Raw genomic sequence first — 23721 nt, 5'->3', positions numbered from 1 at the left:
TTCCAGCTCTTATTTCCATGCAAAAAGAAGCATCCTGCTTGCTGGATAGGGAGAAGAGGAAAGATAGCAAGGTCTGTGACAGCTATTGGTACTCTCTTTAGTATCTAAGGAAATTAGATAGCAAAGAACCGCGTCCACAAATACTATGCAAATATTCACATGCTGGAAATTAAGTGCGCGTGTATGTACTTACTGTATCACAGGCTAATATTTTAACTTTAAAGATCAAAGATGTGCTGTGTCAGAATGTCCATTTTAATGGAAAATGTTGGATTTGGAAGCCATCTATCAGAGCTTATAAACAAATGGGGGCTTCTTGCCTTATATCAGGTATGGGTTTTCTCAGAGACAGGGACCAACTAAAAGTCTGCTATTCAATGTGGTTTTGCTCTGTGTATAAAGCAGTAAACAAAAAGAGGTTTGTTTTCTGGTTGTTTTTAAGCCTTGAGACAGTAGGCAAGATAGCGTTTTCAGTGAAACTCTATGTAAGCACTCACGAGGGCAAGGACAGAGGGAGCGGGGCTGCTTTCTCCTGGATACGGGCAGCACACGAGCAAGATGGAGTCAGAAAAGTAGCATAGGAACAAATGGCCTAAGACACCAGTATTTTAGGGAACCCGAAAAGAAATCCAAGCTAGACAGAACCAATCTTCCAAAGCTTTTATGAGACCAGAAAGAAGCACAATTATAAGACAAAACCAGCCAGTGGCTGAGCGAGATATAAAATGTACTGTTGCATGGTTGTTACCGTACTGCATAAACAGGGTCATGCACACACCTCGCCCACGCGTGGAAATGCGAGGATGTTACAGATCCATACCTTTTCTTGCCTCTCATGCCCCTGCCATATCAGACTGCATGCTGGGACATACAGATCAAATCTTAGACATACATAGAGAACACTTTGAGGTAAAACTCAACTTTATTTTTGTACACATTTTACCACGCCCCACTCCAAACCCTCAGAAATCACACGTGAGGGATGTGAATGGATAAGAATAGTTTTACTTCTTTTAAAGAATGCTGTTCATCAAAAATTATTTAAAAGGCATAGAAACTCACATATACGCTTTAAAAGTTAGTATTATATCTTTGCAAATCACCATTTATGCATTATTTCTGCCCAGATTTAAAGAAAAAAACCCTCTCTTCTTCTCAGGCACATATGATCAAATTTGTTTAAAGCAATGTAAAGTACTTCAGTAACTAGAAACTACCATTATTGCTACTATTAGTTGTACAAAAGCTGCTTTCAGAATAATCAGCTGTAACCCATTTGCCATTTTGTATTTCTATTATTTTGATCACTGGCAGATTGGAACTTGAATAAACAAAATACACATCGTTACATATGCATCCTTTAAATATATGTTAAGCATCTGAGTAAGATTTTGCTTATCTGCTCTTTAGAGTAACATAGACAAGAAATTCCCAACAAATTTAAGTAGCACACTCGTGTTAAAGTGAGAGAGCAGCAAGCTGCTGTACTGACATTTAGGAAGTCTAATTTTAACCTGCCAGTGCACGCACCAGAAAGGGTAATGTTACATGTAGCATAAACACTACTGGGAAAGAGTGAGGTATTTTGTTTGGAAAACCTGCTAAACATAAACTCCTGGTAATCCAAGGAAAACAAGAGTTCAACAGGGAGAGAGCTTTGCACTCTCCCTCCGTCCTACATTGTAAAACAATAAAATGCCTACATTAAAGAAGTAATGAACTCTCATCTCTGTCCTCAGAGCTTCAATATATCATCATTATTGGCATACTGACGTCACGGTGGGTTGGTAATATAACTTTTTCTTCTGCGCGTTAATGATTTTATGGAATCTATTTGCGATTTGTCCTATAGCCAAAGATAACTCTGTTACACAAGTTCCTCACTCCATTCCTACGTACCCATCTTTAGGTTCCTCCAAAAAAGTATTAGCAGTAAATAACATGTCACTTTTACTCCAAAGCAGATACGTTTGATCATTAAAGTTTTGATTGCACTTTTGGGGGGATTTTGCAGGAGAGGCTTCTGGAGAGGCTTCTACATCAGCTCTACAAAGTTTTAAGATTTTTTTTTCCTATTTAAATTACAGTAAATAAAAAACAGACTCCAGAGGTCTTTCTCTGAGCAGGATTACCTTGCGGTCATTGGCAGTATGTAGGCATATACCAGAACTGACTTTCAGCTAAAGGTCTAGCTGTGCTGATAGGAGCACAGCCAAAGCAGCGAGAGCTCAGCTTCTGTGACCCAGCCCACCTACAGATCTTGAGGGTTTCATGTTTCTGGAAGTCTGGGTCAGCATGACCACACTGCTAACAGTACCCAGGCTAGCTGGACTGTTGCCAAATGCATATACGTACATTCACGTGTACAGCCACAGCGTACTCTGCTGCAGTGACTGAAACATTCAGATGAAAGATCCTGGAGGAGTACAACGTATTTACTGTAGCACAAATAGTAACAGTGTTGTAGCTACAGACATTTAAGGCAATGTTTGTGGAAGAACTAATATCTTCTATTAAATCAACTGCCTGGGGAGAAATATGCAACAAAAAGTAATTCATGAGATCTGACACAAATACAGCAAGCTTCAAGCTAAATATTGTCTGGGAACATTGTCTCTTCAGTTAACTTGATTATGATTACCAGTGCACCAGATATACTCATGGAAATTTTATGATCAAAACCAAAGGACCATTACACACAGGCATAAATTCACACAGTCAGTAAATACCAGAAATTAAAACTAGCAGAGACACAATATTGTTTAACAAACCCACTAACCTCTGATTAACCTCTCGGTCCATATCAGTAAGAAAGACCCACAAAGTACCTTCATAGGGTGAGCCTGGGAAATAAAGCTCCTGACTCCACTGGAGTCAGAGCTGTCATGGACTCCAGAAAGACACCGACTCTTTATAGCAGAGTTTCCACCCACCTTGTCTCCTGCTAACTCCTCAGTACTCCACAGGCAGTAGTTACCTCTCTGCTCATTCGTCTCCTGTTTATCATTGTATTGGGTTTGTGTGGCAAGGTTTTCGTAGCGGGGGCAGTGGGGGGCTACGGGGTGGCTTCTGTGAGAAGCTGCTAGGAGCTTCCCCCATGTCCAACAGAGCCAATGCCAGCCGGCTCCAAGACAGACCCAGCGCTGGCCAAGGCCGAGCCCATCAGCCATGGTGGTAGTGTCTCTGGGGTAACGTATTTAAGAAAGGGGGGAAAAAAATCACCAGGAGCAATTGCAGCTGGAGAGAGGAGTGAGACAATGTGAGAGGAACAACTCTGCAGACACCCAGGTCAGTGAAGAAGGAGGGGGAGGAGGTGCTCCAGGCACCAGAGCAGAGATTCTCCTGGAGGTTAATGGTGGAGCAGATATCCACCTGCAGCCCGTGGAGGACCCCACGCCGGAGCAGGTGGATGCCCCCGATGGAGGTTGTGACCCCGTGGGAAGCCCACACTGGAGCAGGCTCCTGGCAGGACCTGTGGCCCCATGGAGAGAGGAGCCCACACCAGAGCAGGTTTGCTGGCAGGACTTGTGACCCCGTGGGGGACCCACGCTGGAGCAGTCTGTTCCTGAAGGTCTGCACCCTGTGGAAGGGACCCACGCTGGAGCAGTTGGTGAAGAACTGCAGCCTGTGGGAAGGACTCACATGGAGGACTGTCTCATGGACCGGCAGAGTCAACATGTGATGAACTGACCACAACCCCATTCCCCACCCTGCTGCACTGCTTGAAGGGGAGGAGGTAGAGAAAATCAGGAGTCCAGTTAAGCCCAGGAAGAAGGAAGGGGGAAAGATTTGGCTTTTTTTTTTTCTCATTAACCTACTCTGATTTGATTGGCAAAAAAGTAAATTAATTCTTCCCCAAGTCGAGTCTATTTTGCCCATGAAGGTAATTGGTGAGTGATCTCTCCCTGTCCTTATCTCGACCCAGGAGCCTTTTGTTATATTTTCTCTCCCCTGTCCAGCTGAGGAGGGGAGTGATAGAGTGGCTTTGGGGGCCACCTGGCCTCCAGCCAGGGTCAACCTGCCACAATCTTCCTGAATTCTTAGAATCCCAAAACTCTCCAGATTTGTCAAGAACTAGCTTTTAGTTTTCTAGCACTGCTTAGACACTTTATTTAAATATTTTGCTTTTGGCAATGCTACAGAGAGCTGTTTTTTTCACATAAAATACAGAAGTGTAACTAGCAAACTGAATTGTGCCTATATCCCTTTCCTATGACACTTCCCTAGTCTGTCAGGGCGGCTACTAGGCTTCTTCAAACAATTAGTTCAGCATCTGACATGCTTAGCCTATGATGCTGTTTCATGGCTCGCCTGCGCTCTCTGGTTTTCCTTGCGGTGCATTCAGGGAGGTGTACCAGAAAGTAGAAGAATTGTGCTTCCTTGAACCTTTGCTTGTTTGAGCCTCAGATCTTCTGCTGGCATCTCTTAGTCATGCCAGTGCCTGTTTTGATGGAGCCAGGTGGGGCAAATAGTGCTATCCTGATGGTAGCCAATACAGAAAGGACACTGCCCAGGCGCTCTAGGTCACATTGGCAGACCAGTTCATGAAGCTGCCACTGTAATGCAGCTACACGGTGGAAGGGAGCTGAAACAAGGCAACGACTATTGCAGCACCTGTACCCAGAACAGCCCTGCATAGTTGAACACTGTTTGAGTTCATCTGGGTGTGGAGAGGAATTCCAGCCATGCTTCGGGGTGAACTTTCCCAGAAGGCTCAACCTAGAGCAGGAAGGGGTTGACAGGAGAGTTTCCCTTGCTAGACAGAGACTTACTGCCAGGGAAAACATGCTAGCCATTTGCTTGCTGCCGGTTGACGGCGAGCCAGCCAGATAGCTGCGTGTCAGCCAAGTCCTGGCTTCTCCTGAGCCTGTAAGGAGTGAACTTAGTGCTAAAGCGGCACACACCACTGCTCCGTGCACAAGTGGGGTTACACGGGGGCAGGCTGAGTCGGGGCTGGAGCCTGAAAATGAATTCCTGCTCCCCACTGCCTACCTGCTCCTCGTTGCCTGCCAGATCCCCACGCCCTGCCCACACCCTGCCCGTTGCCCGCAGCCCTCCCCCTGCCCTCTCCCCATCCACTGCTTGCCCCCTGCCCGCTCGCCTCCCGCTCGCTGCCCGCTGCCCGCTGGCTGCCTGCTCCTGCCCGCGGGAGGCAGCGCGCTCCTCTCTCCATGGTGCTGCAGGCGCGGCCCCGGGGAAGCGCCGGCCGTGCCCGGGGCCGGGGGCCGCGCCGCTCGGGTGGCGGGAACAAGCTCCCTCTCGTCCTGGCAAGGCAGCGTACCTCGGGCCCGGCTTCCCCTGGGTGAGCGGGCACAGGAGAGGAGCGGTTTAACTGGGCCCGGAGCCACGGCAAAGCAGCAGCAGAATGTGCTGTTGGGAGGCCAGAAGGGGAGAGGGCCAGGCCGTCAGCCGGGGGCGGAATGGCCGCAGCCGTCAGCAGGAAGGGAGAAATTCATCGATGAGGTTTTCTTCAGACTAATGGCCAGCCCCAGAGGACTCTGCTGAGGGATACTCCAGGTAGTCAAAGGGACAGAGTCACCTGGGTCCGATATTGAGGTTAGAGGATAACTGTCCCTAAGAGCTTTTCTGCAGCAAGCAAATCCTTCTAGGAAACGTGCTAACTGAAGGGAGGTGGGGTTGATTAGTGTTTGATAGACTGAGTCACCCCTCAGTTATGTTTTTCTGCCCAATGAGTAAAGTAGCCATTTGCTGATTCAGAAAAACAAAGTCAAAACAACATTGGCAAAGTTGCATCAATATAAAAAGAAATATACACTAGGACCAATAGTGCAAATTTGGGAATGGTAGCCGTGAGTCATGGCCAGAATTCCTCTGAGTTTTATGGCTTAATTCCAAAGTACTCTCCATTTCTCAGGAGGCAGAAGGGTCACTGTTTGGACTGATTGAAATGCTGATTCCAGCACTTTTGTGTATGCAGAGAAACAGGGTGTTAAATCTTGGGAATTAAAAGTTTTCTGCTCTCACAGTTTGTCTCTGCATTGTAGCAAGAGTCTTTCCAAGCTCACGTCCTCTGTTCTGACATTAGATGACTAGTTCTGCTCTCCACTCAAACAAGATAGCCTGAAATACATGTTTGGTCCCTAGAGGAAGCTGGTAATGCACTAGAGGTCATGTGATGTCATGACAATATACAGCAAATGGTCCTGGAATCTGTTATATATTGTATTTTATTGCCCACCCTCTCCCATCCCTCCCCCCCCCCCAAAAAAAAAAAGTGAAAGAAGAAAGTAAATTAAACAGTTCAGCCGAGGTAGGGGTTAATCTGAGACATAACAGGTTTCAAGTAAGAGAGGGAATTGATTCATATGCAGCAGAGCCATTCACAAAGCAGAGCACCATGTTTGACCTAGCAGCCCCTGGCAGAACAGATATGAACTGAAGGAGGGGGCTAACTCCCAAGTACCCAAAAGATTTTCCCCTAGGGAGCTCCAGCAGCAGCTTTGCAGTAGAGCAAACCTCAGGGCTTCCATGGGTATGGTAGGTTCCAGAGGAAGCATCCAGAGCCCAGGAGTTCCTCAAGAGGCAGGACAACTCTATGAAACCTGGACTTTTGTATCTCAGAGATGAAACATAGGTTAGAGATTTTGAAGTGGTTCACAAGGAATCCTGCTGCCAAATTTTGTTTTCTTTTCAAGCTCTTTGTTTCCAAGATTTTAATCTACGAGCTCTGAAAATTCATGAATCTAAACCACAATGAATCACTATTTACAGCTATTTACTATGAAGACTGTCTGGCTCTGGCCAATTACTTGAACCAGAATAGTCCAGAGCTATGGGGCAGAGTGGAAAGAGGTGTGCCTACTGGGGGATCTGCAGCCACAAAGATACACAAAAGGAGTCCAAGAACTGCAGGACTAGACTGCACAGGGCCAGCTGGAAAACACCAAGGGTAGAGACTTTCACAGCCAGCTGCCAGTTTTGTAGGAGAAGCTGATGGCAGGTTACAAAGGACAGACTCTGACACTGTTTTACAATCTGCAGGGTTCCAGGAAAACATAAGATGTTGCAGACCAGCCCTCCTTTTTATCTCTTGTTTACACCTGGCAATTTGACATCATCTCTGCAACCCTCTTGTGCTATAATCCTTCTGTCTTCCCACCTCTGTACAAGGGCAGAGGTTATGGTGCTGAGATTTTTTTCAAGACCTGGAGAAGAGTAATGCTGCTTGCGCTTCTCTTTAGTCATCCTTAGAGATATTTGCCTGGTGGACAGTCCCCCAGAGGCGGTCTTGATTTGCAGAAAATCAGTGATTAAATCTGGAAGGTGCAAAGTGCTGCTATTTGCTAGCATGGTTCCCATGCAGGTGGTGCAAGGATGGGAACACGAAACTTGTTATTGGGGCATTTATAACAAAGCTCTTTCATCTTCTAATACTCACACCAGGATAGATTGTTATCTCTGCTTTGCTTTTGGCTTTCTTTGATTACTCCTACGTAGCAGCAGAGAGTGTACTGCAAAATGAATAGGACTCAGCAGTAATTGGTATGCAGCCAATGTCTTAAAATACCTCTGTTCAAACAGGTTTTGTACCCTGGGCTGCCTTGTGAGCACTGAGGTGGGTGAGGGGAGCTTCCCTGTAGTGTGCGCTGAGGAGCCTGAGGCCAATGTACCTCTTCTAATCATTTTAGCAGTCGTGCTACAACCAGAGGTTCGTTCAAAGCTACAGAGATACAATCCATTTCACTTTTACAAGTCCCTGCAGCAGGAGAGGAGAGGAGACCTGGCAAAAACAGCCATGGTAGGTGGATAGGTGAGAAAAGGAGACTGAAGTACAAATCATTAAAGCTGATGATTTTGGAATTCACGCTGCTGAGATTTAAGATTTTACATCTTTAGCCTTCTAGCACATATGGCATTTTCAGGGAGTGGTGCAAGGGGGAGGAGAAAGGCTGAGCAGCAAATAGCTTGGGAATGGGTATGGGGGAATGAATGTAGCCAATGATCGCGAGATGAGAAATTGTAGAAAAAAAAAAATGTACGTAAAAATCTCTGCTGTGGATGCCATATGGAGTTGGCTGGGCAAGTGCAAGTTAAGTGCCAATTTGGTAGAGAAAACAAATTGCTACACACACAATAGGTGTATTAAATCCCTCAATGCAGGTGTTATTCTATGTCTCATGGTATTTACACACAGTTTTGCAATGTTAAGCAAGATGCCAGAGGAGCACAGCCATTTTCAATAGACCTGTGCACATGGGATTCCTCTCCATATCCCACATGCATCAAGTCCAACAGTGTCTCGTTATCTTTATAAGCCTTCCCTGGAGCGGGTGCCATGGGACTCTCTGGTGGTTTAGAGGCTGATCAACGTATCCTCTTAGGTGTTTCACTGATTCGAATGAAATCAAATGCTTGGAGCAGAGGTGTTACCAGGAGTGTTACTGAGGCCTTCAGATTCCCACTTTTCCAGGGTACTTATTCCTTGACTCAGTCCTGGTGCCAGTATTGTGAGGGACCTCTGGCTGTGCCCAGCAGATGCCTGCAACCCACTCAATCTTCTCTCTACAGACCGGACACTGAAGCCCAGGGCTCCTCCATGGCTTTCCTCTCCGGGGATGCATTTCCTAACGCAGGAGAGAGCACATCAGCTCAGATGGCTGCGCCTTAAAGCAGGGCTCTGTCATGTGCAAGGACACTTTCTTTTCCCACTCCATGCCTCTCAGTCCATGGCATCATTTGCCCAGCACAGCCATGCAGCCGTTCATGGACCTGCTGACCAAATGATCTTAGCATGGGGGCGAGCAGCCAGGGGTGCAGGAGGTGAGGCAGAGGCCTGGAAGATGGGCAGCTGAGAAGGGTCCCGAGCTGAATGTATGAGTCGGACAGGCCTGGCAGCTTTTTCTGTTGAAGTGAAGAAGCAGCACCTTCCTTTCGATGGTATGCAGGATTTAATAATGGTTTTGTGTCATTAAAATCTTCCTGGATTTTATTGCTTTTCTTTTTTTAAAACACACATGTATTCAAAACAAAATTCAAGTCACAAAGCCAAGCATTCAAAAGGTCATTAGTTTCACTGTTAATAATAAACCGGTAAAGTCTTCCTGTTCCAAGGGATGCTTTCTGTCGGAGAGAAATGAACAGACCGACATGAAACCAGGGTCAAAGGAAACAGAACAAGAGATGTTAGAGTCACTTGATGAAGTGGCATAGATAGCCAACAACACTGAGCAGACATCTACCAGAATCTGTTAGTGTAGACCTGATGAACTGGCATTTAGCTAGCTGAGGTCACTCCAGAACAAGGATGGTGGCTAAATAGGATGGACCCGTAGAACAAGATGACCTCGTATCTACCTCATGCCAGGCACAGGACTGACAGGGCATGAGCAAATGCGCTGGCCTGGAGACAAAGCTGGAAAGCCAGATTCTTGTTCTGTCCCTACAGTGACCTTTTATGGGATGTTGGGAGACACTTTTGCCTGCCCAAATATTAAAAAATCTAGAACTTAAACTTTTATGGTCTTGATTTGGCAAAACACTTACTGAAATTCAGGCACATGCAAAGTCTTCTGAGAACATTTTGTTCATCTCTCACCTTAAATACCTTGTACTGGTCACTCAGCCATTTGCCCTTTAAATTTCTAAAAAAGGATTTGAAACATTTAAAAAAAAATCAGAGGCATTAAAGACTTCTAAAGACCATGCCCAACAGTCTACCGATGTGATAATTTTACCACTACGTTTCTTTTTTACTGCGTTAACTTTTCTAAAGAAAACATATGTGAGTCTGGAGGTCATTAACCAAGCTGTAGTAAAACACATCCTCAGGATTAACCTGCTTAAAGATAGAATTTTTAAATTCCACATCCTAAGCTAAGATTTATGTTGTACTATTGAACAGTTTTCCATAAATCAAGACTTCCATGTGGTAGATTTTAATACTGTACACCATCAACTGGATATGTCATTAATCTTATTTCATAAGATTATTTTAGGTTAGATTCCAAAATTCCCCTTCTAGCCTCTCCCATTTTCCCAAAAGTTAATTACCTATAGACTCTGTGGGTATTTGAAAGAGTACAATTACATAATGTGACAGTCAAAATGAGAAGCAAAACTGAATTCTTGAAGATTCTCACAAATTTGCTTTCACAATAATATTCACTGGTTTTCTACCAGCTCCACTCTACCAATTTTTATACTTGCTATTATTTTTGTATTCAGCTATTATTTTTGTATACCAGTCAGAGACAAAGATGTGTCTTGGGCTCGTATTCAGGGCAATGCACACTTATTCATATTTCCAAAGGAAATGAGAGCTCAGTTCTAAAATTCCGCTGCAGATGGAAATCCGCCAGGATCTTCTGTTATTTGGAGACTGCCTCTTCCTTCTTCACAAATGAATTTCTAAACAATAACACAGAATGGCACATAAAAGCCTTTCTATTGATATTTCATCCTGTAAGCAGCAAAAGCAGAAACCAAACCCCAGCCACTAATAAACAGTGAAAGTGACTCACCAACCGTATCTCAGTACAGCGTTGAATTGGGTGACCAGGAGAACAGGACTCTCCTGAGGTATAAACAGCTTCTCCAGGGCAAGCCCACCACAAACCCAAGCTGCTGCCCTAGGCTGGCATCCCATCCCAAGCAAGGATCACACCACGTGCTGGGCCATGAGTCAGCCACCTTTTGTTAATAACACAAGCAGTTATCTCACAAAGTGGGGAAAAGAGATAATTTAATTAACTAAATAATCATTAATGGCATCTGGCTTTTCCATAGCATATTTTTAATGGAAACGTTCCACCTCACAAAACAGATGAAACAATTATATTCCAGCAAACTCAAAGCAATAGACAATTTTACTTTAATTTACACCACCTTTCAACACCTTCATGCCACAAGTAGTTTCGCTTTACTAAGGGGCTAGTACAAAACCTCCAATATCATGTTTACTTAATAGTGTCCCTAAAAACTCAGCTTTTCACAGAAATTCATCATTTTCAAGCGTCAGTGACTCTTGTGCCTCTGTGTGCAGCACGGCTCAGGTCCCCTTCGAGCAGACCTATTTGCCTGGCTTAATGCGGGGCCGGCACCCAATGGGGTTTTTGACCCGCTTGAGTGCGTTCCCTTTCGGATTGAAGCTCCCTGCAGAGATGACCTTTCAGTGCAAAAGCCAAAGCTTCTTCAGCTTTCCTGACAAGCTGGATGTCATCTTGCTAGGCTACAAAATCTCCACATTGGGTGTACCCAGAGGTGGGATTTGTTGAAATGGTGATGCGACCTGACCAAAAAGTCCCACCAGCTGAGAAGTCACCCAGTGTTCTAGTCAGAGCCCTGGACCTCAACTTATAAAACAAGGGCCACAGCCAGGGACTGGATGTGAGTGGAAGGCAGAAAATTTGTTTTCCTCCCTGCCAGGGATTCAGGTCAATTCCTGCTGAGTCAGAAAGACTCACTGCCATCCCAGCCAGCTGATAGCAGTCAGGGCCTCTTGCCCCACAGTCCCAGAGGTTGAGCAAGCACCACAGGCTGGCACTGCCCACCAAGCTCTGCTAAGGAGGTCACTGCCTGTGGCACTGTGAACATGGCACGGCTATCCTGCACATCCCCTGCCAACCCCACAGCCTTCATCTTCTTTGCTTTTCTCCCTCAGCCCTTTTCTCCCAAGGGCATCTCCAGCTCAGACCACCACAGGCCTCCTCTTGTGTTTCTGGCTGACACTGGAGTCCAACAGCATAGGCTGCAGAGGGTACATCACATTACTGCTGCCTCTGTGTAGGTTTGAGATGGATACGTCCTCTCAGGAGGTGCAGGGAGCTCAGCTGAGGTAGAAGGTGGGACAGTCAAAGGCAAAGAAATAATCTGCAGCTGGAAATGCATGTCCCTGAGGGAGCAGGAGGCCACATACAGTAGAGCCACATTCCCCTAAAGCAAATGAGATGCAGCGTGTTTGGACATGGTGAGGTTCAGTGTAGGGGTACAGCAGGGAGACAAGGGGTTGTGCTTCTCCAGCTCTGTGCATCTCATCCGTTTTCCAGACTGTGGTACAGGGCTCACTCTGGCAGCCAATGGCTAGTTGGGTCTCTGTGGCTAGGACATCCTGCACTGCCACAGCCATACTTTGGTGCAGACACCCCCAACCCATGGCTCAGCTAACGTCTTTCCAAGCGGTGAAGCTCCCTCTGCCCTGGCTGCTGGTGGTGGTCCCTCTCAAGGGGCTGTGCTTTGCACAGCTTGGGATACAGGCAGGAGAGACAGGCAGCTGAAGCCAGCATCCCTCCCCGCAGGCAGCAGTTACTGTCTGCGGGCAAACTCCTGCCCAGACATGCGGTGTAGGGGTGCGGTGGGCTGCGAGGGGCATTTGCTGCATGCGGCAGTGAGTCCTTCCCCTTCCTCCTCTCGGCACGCACGGAGCAGAGTGCTGTGTGTGTTAACAGAAACAAGCATAAACATTTCCAGCCAAGGTACTTAACACAAGTCTGTTTGCCAAATGGCTTTACTACCTTCTTTGGTTAAAGTTAAGAGAAATGTTGTTGCTCAAAGGAGAAAACAAGTGGAGGTGTTTTCCCCCCTCACCCTTCCTGTCTGCAAATCCAGGCATCTCTGGTCTGCCGTTCCTTATAAACAAAAGAAGGAGCTTTTGTGGAGCCTGTTGATAAGACATACTCCACACCACCCCACATCCCACAGGTTTTTGTTAATATTTTAATGTATGCAATAATATGCAAATGTTTGAGTGCCTCCTCAGGTCACTCGCTAGTTGTGCTGCAGTGTGGGGATTGCTCGCTCTGGTTACTGCGGAGACCTAAGGACAAGCCCAGGGCAGAGTAAGGCACGACTGGCTGTCTGGGCCAGCTGATAGGATTTTGCCCTTTATCAGCAAGATCTAAGTGTACAAGACTCAGGCATGCCCCAGTGAAAGGAGAGTCAGGGAGATAGGAATGGCTTTCTCTTGCACTCCTCTTTCCTGGGAACAGTTTGCAAGGAGACAAAATATTTGGAGTGAAGGAGGGCGAGTCTGGTGTATGACAGCTGGGGCATGGGGCAGGAAGGCAGCTCTTGACAAAACACATAGGCCACAGCCACCCAAAATCATCAGATAGCTTGACGGAAGCAGATCATTAGGAAAGCAGAAAGCAAGCTTGAGAGCTGCAAGGCTCTGCCTTGACGTGGTGGTGACAATTCAGCCACCACTTTCAGTACAAGATGGAATGGGCCCAAGTTCTCTGCAACCTCAGCGAAGGCTGACTGCTCAACTGGGAGAAATTAGATCATTTCAAAAAACTTCTAGCATTTTAATCAAAAGAAAGAGTGGGAGCTCTTATTTAAGGAATCTGAGTGCTCTCAACCGCCTGTTCTTTACAATTTTACCATCTTGGATCATTTCAAATAAAAATGTGTCCAGCAACATGTTGTGCCTGCTTCCTCACACAGCCTTGCAGCAAGATGGTTATAGTCCATAATACTGAAGGGAAAGCATTGCTGAACAAGGGAGAGGAATGAGGAAGCAAAAAAAAAAAAAAAAAAATCTATTTTAGGTGTGCAAGGCTCCTGAGTAGCTCTTCAAAAGAAGAAGGAATGATGAGGAAAAGTTTGTTTCCAAACAAGGCTCATTTCTATTATGCATGAGTCATACAAAGTGATTTTTAGAACCAGAGATTTTTTCACTGGCATTGCTCACTTTTCTCAGTACGTGAAAGAAAAAAACATTACTTCAAGGTCTGAAGTTCACTGGGTTACATCTGCTTTCACTCAATTCTACCAACAGCAATATTTTCAAAATGGATTTATTTCTTTTTTTTTCCTTTTCTCTCAACTTCTTCGCAGCCTTACTGTCTCCTTCATGCCACTAGCAGAGACAGGATCATAAATTAGTTCAGAGCTATGTCTGACCCGGTACTGTTGCTCAAATAATGTTAAGTTTTTACAATCTATCCCCTCCTTTGCCTCAAAATATCTACCTTCTCCTTTCTAAATAACTTACTGGAAACTCAGCAGAAAAAAATTCCCACAAGCTTCTGGTCAGCTATTGGGTCTATGTAGATGGACCAGCTGGGATCAATCCAATATCCAGGATCCTCTCAGTTGGGATCAGACAATGCATGACATATAGATTGTACTGTGCTGTAAAAAAAAAAAAAAAAAAATCAAGTCTTTATAAAATATAGCTTGTCTGTAAGATGTGAGATGGCTTCTGCTTGGCCCAAGCAAAGCCTCTGCTGTGTCTGCTTTGGGTACTACACTTGAAGCAAGATGCAGAGCACTTGGAAAGAGCACAGAGATAAGAGCAACTAGAATCCCTCAAGTTTACGAAACATGACCTATGAGGAAAGACTGGAAGAGTTAAGACTGTTTAGTCTAAAGAAGAGTAGACCCACTGTAGGCACGAAAATAGCCTTCAAATACAGAAAAAATGCCTGCAAACAGGAAGAGCATAATCAGTTCCTCATGCCCAGTGGTGACACCACAGGAAATGGTAAGCCTTCATTACCACAAAGACTATTACCAGTTTTAGCATTCTACCCTAAAAGCAACTGTCCTTTTTTGCCTGTCTCTGGACAGCATACCTCTAACCCTTAGCTTCATTTTGTTACTCTGTGGTTGTTTTACTCTGTGATTGCCTGAATCAGCTCAGCCTTATACCCCGTGGTCAGTTCTAGCTGCCAGAAGTGAAATGTGCCCCCTGAAGTCCTTGCCTCTTCTCTCTCTGACTCCCCCTTGCAGCCTGCTTAGGTGGAAAGCTGTAATTCAGAAAATATTAAAGTATCTAAGGCCCACTGGTTAGTAGCCTTTGGTCTATGAAGGTCTTTTAGTGGACTTTGGGTCTGCAAAGGTTGGTTGGTATTAAATCCTCTTGCGCTTTTTTATATACGTTTCCAACTTTTAATCTGAATTTGGAGTAGACATTTTGCTCTGTGCTTGCTGAGCACATAGCTCTGCTCATTTGATGCCCACAATTTGGCTTGCATACTGCTGAGAGATCTACAGCCCTGAGCAAAGGCAGCACACTCACATTCGTCCCATTTCACTTCTCTGTGATAGTTTCACTGCCAAACAATATTCTCCTAAAATATCTGAAACAGCCCAAAATAGAGGAGGCAAGCAGGCAATATAGGCCAAAATGCTTGAAGTAGTCAAGCTGTATGTTATCTTCCTTGTATAAAATATAAACAGCATTTAGGCCGGAATCTGAACAAAAGCCATCCAGTTAATGGCCAGCTCAGGGAAGAGTCAAGTGAGGCTGGCAGGGAGAGGCAATGCTCTGAATGAGTTTCATGTCCTCGGTAACAACTGAGATTTGCCATGAGATTGCAATCTTGGGTACGGAACGGAGAGTCACACATTAGTAATCTTGAATGGTGTGGGTCCCATAGTTCTCCTTTCTTCCTACCTCGGAGATGCTGTTCTGCTTCATCAGGCACCTGAAGTTGGGCACAGATGAGGTGCTAAAATTGCTGCGCTGGATCTTAAGCATAGAATTAGGATTTATCGCAGACTACTTTAGACATCTGTGGTGTCAAATGCTGTGTGGGAGCTAGTCACTCCGTGATCCCCTGATAGTCAACAGGGACAGGGAGACAACTGGGAGACGCCTACATCAAGTCAGAGGAGCAGTCTAGACTGTGCCGGCTGACAGTAAAGCAGACGGATGATTAGTGAAGGTATAGACATACTGGGCAGGATTTGACTGAATCCCACCCTGACTCAGCAGATACCTACAGGTGAATCCTACCCTACCTCGGATCAATTGGATGTAATTTATACCCACAACTTTCAGTCCAAACCCAAATGCACATGGAGAGCAATTTCCTCCTTTCTTCCTGCAGCTAGTTTTCCCATATTTCACATCTTTCCCTTCTCCCAGTCTGTGCCTGAAGGGAGCAACACTTTCTCCCAAAGCTACAATGCAGGTAGAGTCCTGCATCCCTTAAAATGTCACCTCAGATTGAGGACCCTCTCTCCATCCCACATTATTCAGTCTTCATTGAATACACCTTTAGCTGACCAGGCCTCAAACTGTCCTTGATGTGCAAAGCCCGGTCACTCCTTCTTTTCACACAGCCTGGATGCCCCAGTGAAATTCACATTCTTCTTTAGCCATAGTGTGGTGATGGGCATGAGTACGGAAAACAAGTCTCTGATAGGCATTCACTGACAGTCTGAATCTCACTCACACAAGAGATAACACTAGCTGTTTCAAAAACTAAGCCTGCCATTTATTCTTTGGATCGAGCCTTTACATAAAAGATGCTCTGTGCGCACACACGGGCACACAAAGTCAAGCTGTCCCTCATTTTCCTTGTGCTTCACTAATACCAGACTGGTGGAGAAGCAGTTACAGTGGGCAAAAAAGCTAATCAAGAGGAAGGGCTGGTTGAGTTCAGTTGTTTAAGGCTATATCATTGCCAGGCAGCTTTTGGGAATCAATAGACATGTTCATAAAGTGTTTAATAGTGAGAATGCACTGAGACAATAGAAACCCTTTCCAAAGGAGCCCTTTGTTGAAATTTTGGCAGTATATCTCTGGCTGGAGTCAAATAAATTAGTCATCAGATAAATCAGTCATGCCAGCTATGGCAGTGATACCAAAATAAACAGAATGTTTTAGTCAAATCCATGAAACAAAAGGATCAGCAAATCTTATTTAAAATTCCCCCATGTAATTGATGCATAAAGTTTCTAAACATGAATGCAAGTGTGCTGTTCCAGAGTATGTGACGATGAAGATTGTATCTTTGAAAGTAAATGGGGATCTCCGGATGCGATTAAACGTAATTTTTGAATTGCTGGTTCCAAGTTCCTACTGGCAAAATCTAAGAAATGCAAAGCCTGATTCATTACTAAATTACTGCAGTTTTGATGCCAGGGAAACTCCAGAGATTTTGATGGAGTTACACCAGACGCAGACTGAATCAGGCCCTCAGAACTTAGTCCTGTTAAAAATGTATTGTGAAATATTTTTGAAAGGAAATGTCAGGATGAGTTTATAAAAATCACATTCTACAACAAAACCAGCGTAATACCAGCAACTTGACTGCCTTATCGCAAACATGTTGCCTTATGTAATCTACCTTACTAGGTCTAAAACACACAAACATCCCGAACTCTCTTAAATTTTTCTTGTCCTAAAATATAAACAAAATAACAGTGATACCTTTACAGTTATTCCAGTTATCCTTATGTTTAGCTCATATATTAATCATTATTTTAATATAAAATACTTTTAAAAAGTTACTTCTTTTACCAATGTCCTTACCCCACTGCTTGGGATGCCTGTCAGTCTGGCAAAGGACCCAAGGAGGGGAGAAGTGGGGCATGAGAAAGAGACCACGGGTTGCAGCGGTGTGACCAGGCGGCAGGCTGTGGGAGGGAAGAAGCACTGCTTTTAAAGGGGCTGAGGAAGTCAAAAATGTTGTGAGGAAGCTTTTCTTATCTAGCCAGTGCTTGTTTCCTAATAGCTGCTACTCAGACCAAAATATTGCCCTTTGGGTGCCTAATGTCAGATAAGTAAGCAGGCTAACTGGCCTTGTGCGGTTTTCCAAGCCTCTGGAATCAAGTCTGGAAGGGATGCAGGGGCAGATTCTCCTTTACCCAAAAGTGCATTTAGACAGATCAGGTCTCACCACTTTGCTGTGAACTTCCCACTGTCCTCCCATCACCTGCTTTCCTACATCAGTGCCGGTGCTCCCCTCCTGTGCAGCCGCGGCCACCTCTGTCCTGCTCCGATCCTCCCTGCGCCAAGTGCAGCTGATGATCGTGTCTTTCAGGCAAGGGGATGGCTCGTGTATGGATGACCTATACCCAAGTATTAAAGCAATTAATGCATTTCAGCTCAGGCTGATGATGGGATTCCTAACAGACGCAGTACGGAGGGCTCTCTGAGAGGTAGGATTTCCCCTCCTTTCCATTACTGAGCATTTGTTTCCATGAGCTACCTCTCCCAAAAACTAAAAATGCTCCTCACTTACCAAGTCCCTTAGGAGGTTATATCCTAAAGGTCACATTTATTCACTAATGTCGTATTCCACATGCCTACACAGAAAGGACAGGCCATCATCTCTGTGCACAGCCACCAAATTCCACTGAAAAGAGAGTAGAAACAAGCTTCAGATGCTTCTTTGGTGGAATATCCTCAAAGCAGAGAAATTTCACATTTCCTTGTGGAAACGTGGGAGCTTTGTCACAATGTGGCAACGTGGCCAATAGTAGTGCTAAAGTTTGACTGACATTACTTCCCTTTTACAGTAAATGTATACTATTGAATTCAATATCTAAGTTTTAATTCCAGCAATAATGTTGCATTCTTTCTCTTGAAGGATCAGACTGAAGCCAATGCTGTATTCGCATCGGAAAGACTGTGCTGCTTTCATTATTACCATAAACCACACAGCTTTTAGAAATGACAAGAACTAGAAGGAAAATATTGCTCCACAGGGTAAGCTTAGGGCATTTGTGAACCCGATTCTGCTTCACGAGATATTTTCACTGCTCTGCTGATGGTCAGCTATATTCACATATTTTGGGGATTACATCTCTCTCATGCAGTGCTCCACAAAGGAACCAGACACAGGCATTGTGCTCTGTTTGCACTTATCAGGAACTACTGAAACCAGAACAAAAGTTTATTATTTATTATTTTTATTGGCTTCTGGGAGTACTTCTTGTAATCAGCACTGTGCAAACACAGAACACAAAGGACTGCTCTGTCCCAAAGCATTTATAATATAGGGAGCAAACTTCAAAAGAAGCAGGTAGGTTTATGCCATAGAGAAGGAGGAAGAAGGAGGTGGAAGAAGATCATGCTTGTTTGATCACACTGCTTCACTAAAAGTGACAGGAAAAAATCCATTGGATTGGTGAGGTTTGTAGGCTTTTTGTCAGCCTGTTCCTCCGGGGCGCTGGGAGTTACCCCAGCAGTCACTGCTGCGTTTCCCAGCTTGGAATCATTTCTGTCAGAATTGAGAAGGTACAGCACCCCAGCTCTCCTTTTGAAATGTTTTATAGTTTATAGTTCTTCGGCGTCTTGAAGAAAAGGATCAAAATGTCCAGTCAGACCGCACCCAGAAATGAGACGGGAGCCAGAACCATTTGCTGTAGCGTGACCGTCAGATAGGAAACCGCATCTGTGATGGCGGCAGCCGGGGGCTCGGCGGCAGCTGGTGGCTCGGGGGGCCCCGCCTGCTCTGCAGCGCCCACGGGACTGCGGAGGGCACCTTCCTCCGCGGGGCCGTGCAGGTGGCCAGCCCACCAACAGCAGAGCGTTAGAGATGGGAAACCCAGTTCAGTCCTCTCCAGCTCTTGAGTTTCACACAAAGCCTTAGCGCATCGTAGGGCAAAACACAGTCGCTATGATGAGAGGGTGCTTTTGGGTGGTTGATTGGCATTGGAGCTAGAGAACAAGCTTGTAAAAGAGGGACTAATTATGAAAGAGAGGAAAACTCAGCTCTGAAATCCCATGGCCACTTTCTCAAATTGTTTAATGATTTCTGGGTTGGTGATAGCACCAGAATACCTTTCTAGTATCAGTACAAGAAAGATTCAAATGGTGCCTCCACTCCTCACCTTAGACAAGTCATATTTTAAATTGATTTATCTGTTTTTCAAGGAAGAAATAATTTAAACACATAAAGGGTTTGATTGTTTAGCTCCAGTCTATTTTACACAGATAATGCTTTTAAAGAGGGGGTTCGGACTAATATAAATAGAGTTTCTTGAGAGGAGGACATCAGACAAAAGAGATTTCCTGGGAGAAAGATGTCTCTACCTTTACTCTATTCAAACAACAAATCTGAGGCTGAGAAGAATGTGTGTAGGGAACATTTATATAAATGGATAAAGACTGACGTCTTGCTCATACAGATTCTCAGTAAGCACTACAGAGGCAAAAAGTTTCAGTGATGGAGATTCCCCATGCCATCTCTGGAAAATGACTGAGGAAGTTGTCAGTTGATACAATCTAGGAAGAGATAAAGATAGTAGTCCTCATCAATGATGTGCTCTTAATTGCATAACTTGAAACCTTTATCCCATAAAACAATTTGGATTTTCCCCTTCGGTACAGTTCATGTATCTCACACTGTGCTCTTCATTTTTTATGTGTTGGGAGAAATCAATCTGCAAACACGGGAAGTAGGTTTCGATATAGACACCAGTCTGGTCCTAACCGTCTGAGCAGGAATGAGTTGGCCACTTATCCGAGCTTCTGTGTGATACCTAAGAAACAGATGATTTCTTTAAGTTTATGCCTTGCTTTTGTGCCAATAATTCATTTATCATTGTCCATTAGCATGTATACGACATAAGCTCTTATATAGCCAGTTACAGCTGAAACTAGGGTCCAAGAAACATCCATTAGAGGAATAACTTTATGTCAAAGCATCAAGGATTGGCTTGGTGGCAGGATTAAAATTTTTCACATGATCTTCTGGGATAAACATGTCTAAAAATTTGATTCTGTGACCCCCAAATTACTGTGCACACAGAAAAACAAATCTTTCTCACCTACAGACAAAAAGGAGAGAACAGGGTCACATTACCCAGGCACAGGTGTTTCTCCAGTTCCTCGTGAACATGCTGGCATGTTCAACTGGACTTTACTTGTAAGGAGGAGAGGTTTTACAGTGAATAATCCTTTTTGTTCTGGAAATGCCCAAGAATGTGAACCTTGTTGCTTGTCCTTTTTTTCCCTTCCTAGGCATTTAACTCCTATTTCTAGAGATTCAAAAGTTCATCAGTAAAAACCTAAAATTGGTCTGTTAGGATGTTCAGTCCAATTATGACTAAGACATGTAAGAGTATACAAACCCAGTAAGGTTTCCACAACATGTAAAACATTATTAAATGTTGTTTACACGTTTCATTTGAAATGCTGTCTTGCACAACCTTTGGATGTTAACATATGTGATTAAAGTTTAAACTTACACCCAGCACTCGTTAATCTGCTTATAGTTTCCCCCAGCAGTATCAGTGAAAAGGTATACACCAAAACTGATGTAATTAACCTGGGTTTATGTAAGTCTAGGACATGACATCTCATTTTAAAAGGGGCTAGCACGTCTTTTCGTAAGCCTGGGAACTCCAGAGGAGCCTTAGCTGGGAGCACTGTGGTGTGTAGGCTAAGGGCAGCACCTGCACTCAGAAAGCACAGGGGCTGCCGGGGACCTAGGCGCATGTCTAAAAATAATCTTGTAAATAATGTGACAGAATTGAGAATACTTTCACTTACATGCACATAGCTTCAATAGCTCATGCTGTAGCTTGGCCAGAAATAGTAGAGTTCCTATTAGCTAAGCTAATGAAGGACAAAAAGTAGCAGGTTCAGCACAAATCCCTGCAGACCCCTTCTGAGGGCATCGCGGACAGAAAGCCACTGACGATCCAGCGGGTGTTTGGGGTCCTGCTTTAGGGTGATTTCAGCAAACTTCAGACTGTTTTCACTGAGTGGAAAAAACTCAAGGTATACAACATTTAAGTACACCTTCCTGCCCAGAAGGCCTTCTGCTCTATCAGGAAAGAAATTAGATTGATTTGACATGGCTAATCTGTGCTTTACTTTCCCAAGATCTTGCAGTCTGTTCTTGCAAAATGCTGCCTCTTGCTCTCTCTGTGGATTCTTTGGATCTGCTTCCCTCTAAAGGCCATTCAGTGAATTATAGTAATGCCCTGAACGTCAATCAAGTCTTAACGTGAAATCAATTCTCAGATGTATTCCTTATCTGGAGAGGTGTTTGAGCTCTATGAAGGAGAGGAATAAATACTTTAAGGGTTACTTCTTGTTGTAAGACATCTTAAAAGAAATAATGTTTAAGTAAAAGAGATTTTATCAGCAAGCAGAAGTTTTCATGATAAAATTTATCTAAAACTGAGTCTCAAGCATACATGCTTTTGAAGAAGTACCTTATTGTACAGAAAGATCAATGACAAAAGTGAACAGGCTTGTCCCAGGTAGAACTCAGGATCTGGCCATCCTTGCTGCCAGCCCTGTGCTCAGAGGAGTAAGTACTTCCCTCCAAACATGCTGGGGCATTTGACCTCTCAGGTGTAGCTGCAGTATTGTTGCAGCTTGATGTAAAGAGCTTTCTGATGCAGTAGAGTTCGGGCAGACTGTGTCTTATCTCAAAAGGTGAGTTGCTCCTTCAGCTGAGAGGCTCAGATGTGCCATGAAATGGAGATCTCTAACTGAGGTGTTGGACTCCCACTGCTCTCAGCAGATAAAGAGAAGCCCAAGCTGGAGTGGCACGCTGAGAAGTTGGTCGTTTTGTCTGCTTGGTTAGGGGGAGGAAAAAAAAAAAAAAGGAGGCGTTTAAAGTTTACCTGTTCGTTATTTGGGCAGACCGTGAGAAATAGGATAATCCCTAAGCATACTTGTAATCTGAGTAATAAACATTGTCAACCAGCATTTATGCTCAGCTTCTGCACTGTATAGACATCTCCAGAGGGGAAGGGATCAAATTTTAGGTAAATTGAGTACCACTCTCCAGTCATCTCTGCAGGGGGGGCACAGGGCAGTTACACTCATGAATTATATCAGATAAATTGGGGTCTGAGAGGAGGGCTCATCTAACAGAGAGAAGGGAACAACTGAAGTGTTCAAACATAGACCATCTTAAAAGCTCTTAAAATATCTGAGACTTTTCCACAGGCCTGACAAATATGATAGAGGAGACCCACATCCTGCAGTCAGGGCACTGGAGCATACATCAGGGCAATTAAAACAGCACTAGCCACATATGCCTATGTACCTGCATTGTTCCTTAGTTGTTTTGTCTGCTGTTATTGCCCTCACCAGAGAAGGAATTGTCCTTTGGGATTGCCTCTTTCTCCCTCTGCAAGCTATAAAAACCTGCATGAGAAATTTGGGTAAATCTTTTAGCCAAAGCCAGCTGAGCTGCACCCTGCCCCCCTTGGAGGAAGCAGCAGTGGGGTTCCTTATTAGTGTTTTAGCCCCCTCCGGATGCAATGTAGTGACTCCAGGTGGCTCCCAGCTGTTTGGGGTCCTGTTCTTAGAGCCTGAAGTCTCCAGGTGCAGACTTGCCCAGGTTGCCACTGGGTCTTCACCAGGCCCTTCATCATCCTCACCATCATTGTCCACACTATGTCATTTAGTTCACTTCCAGGATGTCTTTGGACTAATTAATTTGATGAAAACATAAACTGGGATGTAATCCTAAGGACAGCAGGCTCCACAGAGTGGCTTTACCAATAGGCAACACTTTCTCCCACACATGCCAACATGCTATACTGGGATGTGAAAACCTTAAATTCAGTTTGATGATATAAAAACACTGGAAAAACCCTACCTTAAAATTCATAATTATGTCTTAGGGCCATCATTTAGGATCTGGAAGAGATCCAAACCAAACGATATACAATGAGATCCTGGATAATTTGCTTTAGCGGTAGCTAACAGGTGGATATAAGCCACCCTGCAAATTTGGCCTGAGAGCACCGTCCAATCCCCAGAGTGCCTTTAGCTATGCAGAGGCAGCCCATAATTTTCACGCCTTTAGGAAGGTAGCAAAGCTGTGCACGAACGCAGTATTCACAGCGGCCAGCCCAGCCGACCCCGCAGCTCACAACAACGCTCTCTCAGTTGATAGCAAAGCTGTTGCTACTAGGGACCTGCTGAAGGTGTTTGTTAGTCACAAAAGTATTGCAAAGGAAATCCTCTGCAGATCGTTACCCCCTTCAAGGCAGACAGAACAAATTCAAAATTAAGCCACCTTGGTGATTTAGGTACTTTGAACTAGATCT

General features: G+C 44.7%; 1 protein-coding gene across 1 annotated transcript in view; it reads left to right on the top strand.

Moving 5' to 3' along the window:
* Positions 1–23721, top strand: part of CLDN10 (claudin 10) — a 62849-nt gene that overhangs the window by 591 nt on the left and 38537 nt on the right. The window lies entirely within an intron of this gene.

Source organism: Grus americana, chromosome 1 (assembly GCF_028858705.1).
Source record: "Grus americana isolate bGruAme1 chromosome 1, bGruAme1.mat, whole genome shotgun sequence".
NCBI classification, from domain to species: Eukaryota; Metazoa; Chordata; class Aves; order Gruiformes; family Gruidae; genus Grus; species Grus americana.
This window is presented reverse-complemented; position numbering and strand designations above follow the sequence as displayed.